This window comes from Poecile atricapillus, chromosome 1, assembly GCF_030490865.1.
Source record: "Poecile atricapillus isolate bPoeAtr1 chromosome 1, bPoeAtr1.hap1, whole genome shotgun sequence".
NCBI lineage: Eukaryota > Metazoa > Chordata > Aves > Passeriformes > Paridae > Poecile > Poecile atricapillus.
This window is the reverse complement of record NC_081249.1, coordinates 128,397,746-128,403,745: the sequence shown is the minus strand read 5'-3', so window position 1 is coordinate 128,403,745 and position 6,000 is coordinate 128,397,746.

Genomic DNA, 6,000 nt, shown 5'->3' with positions numbered 1-6,000 from the left:
GTAGGGTAATCCCATTGACTCCAGATGATTTATTCCAAATGACTTTCACAGGCTTTGGGCTGGGCCTTTGAATAAATGTAAACCTGATCAGAACCAAGCCAAATCACATTCATGCCCATTCTTGCTTTGAATATTTGTCTTCCATATCACGTTTTCACCTGGAACCCGAATGAACTCAGCAGCAAAGCTTTCTTATTTAACATTAAGATGGCAACTATTTTCAAACAAGTTAATTACTCTCATTATGAACGCGAAGCGCTTTTAATCCTCAAAGCAGCGGTGCTCGGAGATACAATTTCCTGCACATCCCCGTTGATTACCAACAAGCAGATGGTCAGTGCTGCGAGTCCCAAAGAAACGCAGGTCACGGGTGTGTCTGAGCTCGCTGGGTGGAGCAGACTATGGCCAGCAAAACCAGCCAGGCTCTTGGAGAAATCCTTGGGATATCGGTCTGTCCCGAGCTCTAGTGATGTATCTATCGATACCTGTGCTGGCATTTGGGAGCCACTCACCTCCGGGCACATAAAAACAGGGTTCAGAAGAGTGGCTGAAGCTGACCTTTGGCTTCATCCCAGGGCTTCCAGCACTCCAGGGGTCAGCAGAGCAAGGATTTTGCTCTTCCTGCCTGAGACTCTGGAGGTGAGGGATGCTGCAGTCAGCAGAGCATGGACAGCATGAGGAGGAGGCCGTGTCGGGCCTGCAGCCGTGATCCTGCCTGGAAAAACAGCTTTACTCTCACAAAAGCCCCATGAGATCTGTAAGGACCCCAGGAGGCCAAGGCCCTGGCATTCCCAGCTCAGGGAATGTTGCACTGCATCTCCTGGGCATCATTGCTCCCGCTGCTGCCTCAGGCAGGCCAACACTCCTGGTTCTGTGGCTTTGGAACTCCTGGAACTCCTCCTCTCAGCAGCAACCATTGCCCGCAGCTCCCGGGATGGCAGCGCCATTAGATCAGAAAGTGACTCACTATTGAGCGAGCCCTGTCAAGCAAGACAAATACAATTTGGTTGTTAGCTAATCTATTTTTGTTTGTGTTCCCAATGCATCCAAGGCACTGATTACATTGCAGTCTACCATGCTGGCAGTAAGTATATGCTGCCACAACGCTCTTTGCTCTGTAAGAAGAACATTTGTGAATACAATGGCTGTATTTGTCTGTCAATATTACATCACTGCTGACGTTCCCCGCACCAGCTCTCTGGATGGAATAATGTTTTTGGGTTTCCAGGAGTTAAGTTATGGAAAGGCAATATTTAAGCTGAGTAGCATTTAAGTAACTAGAATTCTCATCTAAGAAACACTTCTGCTATCTGTCATCATCATCTGCCAGCTCTTCCTGCATCTCTGCGACTGAAGTTTTGTGGCTTGATAGAGTGTAGCTTTGGACTTTGATCTAAGAAAGCAGGCTTGTCAGGGGCTGTTTAAAAGAGGCCTTGTAGGATGCTTTTGCAGCTCCATTGCTGAATTTTATCAATTCAAATAGCTCTCAGGGGTGCTCAGCAACTCCTGAAATAATTGAGGCTATGCATTTGGGTTATTTCTGCACTTTGTACTTCCTCTCACTTTGTTTTTTAGTTTTGTTTAGCATTCACTTAGAATTCGGGGTATCTATTTATGGAAATTTAAAATTTTCATTATAAAGAAAGTGGTTTGCAATTAGAATGAGAGGAAACCATTGGTCTTAACAACAGAGAGAGAAACTTTCTAGCTTGCATGCTTGGCACCTCCATTACCAATTGCTCAACGTTGCAAAGGAGTAAATAGGCAAAGGTGCACGGCAAAAAGGAGGTGAAAAGCATCATAAAACAAACATGTTGTCTTTCTCCAGGTGATCTTAATGTAAAGCAAGTTGGCATACCAGACTAGGCCTTTATCCACTGTCACATTTTATAGAAGTCTTTTCACACTCAAGTGAAAGACCTCTCTTCAATCACTTCATGATCAAGTCTTTTTCTGAGAATCACAGATTACTGATTATTTGTGCAGCCTGAGATAAAACTGTGGCTTTGCAAATCTCCACTATACACATAAGAGGACTTCAATGATCAAGATTTCTGCTGCTTTTCCTGAACCTGACTGCAATATATGTGGAAAGGATTGAAACTAAAATACTAGCAATGAATTTACAGCACTTTAGAACCCAGATAGCTGTGGGTACTTTTCAGGAGAGGCATGAGCATGCACTGACTGTCCATCATTGTGTTTGCCCTCCATTGTGGTCCTTCAGGCTTTCTGCTTCATTTTTACTGATTGTGGGAAATTCTTGCAGAGCCTGCTGGTTAATCATGATAGGTTAAACAAGCTGTTAAGTAATGTGGGAAACCATTGCAAAGATACTCAGCTGAGGCTGCAAAGCTACACCGTTGTGTATAACCCCTTTCCATCTGATAGTGCTATCTTCCTGTGGGCTGTGTGGGAGCTTGCAGCTCCTATCAGCCCAGGCTGATGCTTCACGCCACATTTCTCATGCAGATCATTCTGTCTCCCGGATTTAAGCCCTAGGCTGGGATGAAAATGAGTGAAGTAACTTGTATTCTCCCACTTGAGTACGTAACACTGCATTGTGCTGCTTGTCAGGTACTGTTCTGAGACAATAGCTATTTTTTCTCACATATGGCATAAGATATTATCATCATTATCATTGCTATTATTGCGTGATATCATTTAAACTAGTCCAAAATTACATACCTGGGTGTAATTGCATCTTTCTCCCAATCAGCTGAGCCAGACATATGAGACAACTATGCCATGAATGGAGCCGGGGCCCTGAGCTGGTTGAGTTCCCTTAGCTTGGGAGCAAAGGTGGGTAGAGAGGGCTTCTAAACACTCTTCTGTCAGAAGAGCAGGAAAGAAGATCCAGCCTGAGCTGAGAATATAGTTTTCCTGCTAAAAAGATGCACTGGAGCAGAAAAGACCCGTGTCTGACTGGTGTTTCCAGCCAGCTCCACTGGAGTAAGGACTGGAAGTCTGACAGCGCTGTCTGAAACAGCCCCCTATGGTCACTGCCAGTGACAAAATGCTGAACTCAGAGAGGGGTAACAGACCTGTGGCCTGATCCCTGCCCTCTATAACTCCTGCCTGCACTTTCCTGTGGGTGAATCTTAGTGACTTTTCCTGAGGGTGATTTGGTGACTTGTAAAAGGGTGGATGCCTCAGGGGCTGCCTGCAAGGCACTCAGTGAAACCAACATCTGTTTTGGCAGGTCTCCTCCTTATCTTTAGGCTGATACTATCAAAGGTCTCAGTCTACCCTGGTTTGGGACTGCTTGTCCCTCTAGGCAGTGAATGACTTGTGAAAGCAGGTAAAGTTTGGATTTTTATGTGGGTTGAGGCACTGTGAAGGTGCCCAGTCCTGAGGGGGTTTGTTCTCTTTCCATCACCCTGTCCCATGGCCATTCCTAACTGAGCCCAGCCACCAAATCCTCCTCAGGACAAAAGCAGCTGAGGCTTCCCGCAGTTCTGTGAGGGAGCCCTCCTGAAGTACGGCACCCAGCCTTTCCTTTGGTTCCTGTGTTAAGAACTAAAATTCTCCCTTTGTCATTCTGTCTCTTGTTCTTCCCAGGACGTCTCACCAGAGGTGGAACTGGCTACTGTGGCTTGGGATGAAACTATCCTGATCCACACAGTCTGTGCTGAGGAGCTGCCACAGTCAGCGCTGGTTCTCCTGCACTCAGTGCTGGTGTTTTTGGTGAGTTTGTGAGGTGCAGTGGGATCCTGTGTGAGGAAGTTTACCATAAACTGCTGGGATCAGCTGCCTGAGCTGTAGATCTGTGCTTAGAATCAGCAGTTTTCTGTGGAAGAAAATCCTAAGATTTCAAACCAATACATTTTTTCACCTATATTTTTGCTTTCCACTGAGGTAGTTCCAGCTGGATGCATCAGCAGGGAGTAATATGACTTAAATTCCTGGGAAGCCTTACAGTAAGGGGAAATCACTGCAAGACCTTTTTTAACAGTTGGACTTGATGATCTTTTCCAGCCTAAATGATCCTGTGGTTCCATAAAATCACACCAGAAGAGCCATGATCAGGAGATAGCAAAGGAAAAGCACACCAAAGTCCCCATTCTTTGGCATTTGCAAGCTTAATTAAAGGATAATGTAATTAAGCCAGAGATTAATCATAAACTTTTTGTCAATGGAAAAGGAAAGATTTTCCCCACCAGAGACTCCACCTCACATTTTGCTATCACTGTAACTTCATCAAGTCCATGCACTCAGTCATTCCCCATCTGCCCAACATAAGTCAGAAGCAGCTTCATAGAATTATACCAGGGTAAAACAAGCCCAAGGAGATAATGGCAAGTTAATAGGATCCCTTCCTTAAACTCCAATACCTACAGAGAACCAAAGATCTGAATCCTTATTCCTACCGGGTGATAAGGAATTTTTATGGCACAAGCAGTGCATTGCTCTGTAGATAAACTCCATGTTCCTTAAGGACACTGAATCCATAGTCCCTGAGGCAAGGGAGTGCATTATCCTTGTTCCCAAAAGCACAGAGAGCGGCATGAAAGACACCAGGAACCTCATCCTGCTGAATAATGCTGTTAGTGTAATAGGAGGGAAACAGAGTGGGGATACTTTGCCGAAGCCAGCAAGGATAAAATGGCCAGGAGTTTACACATTCAGCTTCCCATGAAAGGAAAATAACAGCTTGCCCAATCCCTTCCTACAGCTCTCCTCGTGCCACTGCAGCAACCCCACTGCCAAGCTAAGCCAGCCCGTATAGGAACATAAACACAGCCAGAAATCAGACTTGGCAGCAAATAAAGCCTGGGGTGGGAAATACCTCTCACTTAAAGTATCTGCTGCTGTAAGAGGGTCTCTTTGTAACAAACTCCCACGCTGTAGCCTTAAAGCTTAATGGTCTGTGAAAGTTATTATGCAACGTTTTTAGCATTTGGTTCCTAGTTCTGACAGGACTTTATGATCTGTATTACAGGAGAACCCTGTTAAGCTAATCATACCCATAATGAATCTTTGTAATAGAATAACTTCGAACATTTTGACTTTTCAGAAATACAGAAAGACAAAACTGTCACTGTTGTTATTTTCCCCCTGCTTCCCCAAGTCCATCTGTTAGAGCTGCTAAAGATCAAGGGCCATCATTCCTTTTCTTCTACAGCCTGAACGGTGGAAAAGGCACTTGGCTTCGAGGGAACTTTTTTATTCCCAGGCACAGAATTTTCAGGCACTATCAATTTGCCTTTTTCTTTTTAATGCATGCCTGGTATAAGTCATGTCTGAAATATAATTCCTTATTTCAGCTACTGATGACAGCTTAAATGATTAAAAGGAATTTTTAAGTTCTTTGTAGGTTTCTCATTTTCATATTGTTATTTTCTTTTCTGCATTTCATTCAGTTCTGGTAGCAGAAGGAGCCTTACTGGAGTCACTTTTTCCTTCTGTTTATTAAAACTATTCTGTTTGTTTCTGATGAGTAGTTAAAAGAAAAGGAAATAAAAACACAGGTACGAAATAGTCTGAAACTCTCACCAACTGCATATACTTACAGAAAAACTGAATTTGCATCCTACAATTATCAAGAAGGGCCCTTTAAGCTTGAAACAGGAGCAGATTCTTTTAAACTTTCCCAGAGAACAGCAGTGACCTTGCAGATCAGATAACCCATGGTCTCCAAGAGTTCAAATATGTCATCAAGACTTTATTTCACTGCTTGATGTTCCTTGGCCTTGTTGCTTCAACCAGGCTAATTGCACCACTCCCCCACCCCCCAAAAAAAATCCCACAACAGGGCTGCACAACTAGAACCAATGTCAGCAGAGCAGAGCTGGGCACATGGCAAGAACAAGGATAAATCAGACACTGTGTGGAAGGCTGGAGTTCTGCTGAGTGACTCTAATCTGATGGGTACAACATATTAAAGCCAATGGAAACATTTGATTAAAAACCTGCTAGATCTTTGTTCAGAGTCTTATCACAAAGCCCTCACAGGCAAGCAGCCAAGTACTGAGCAGCAGTACAAATGGTCCATGATGG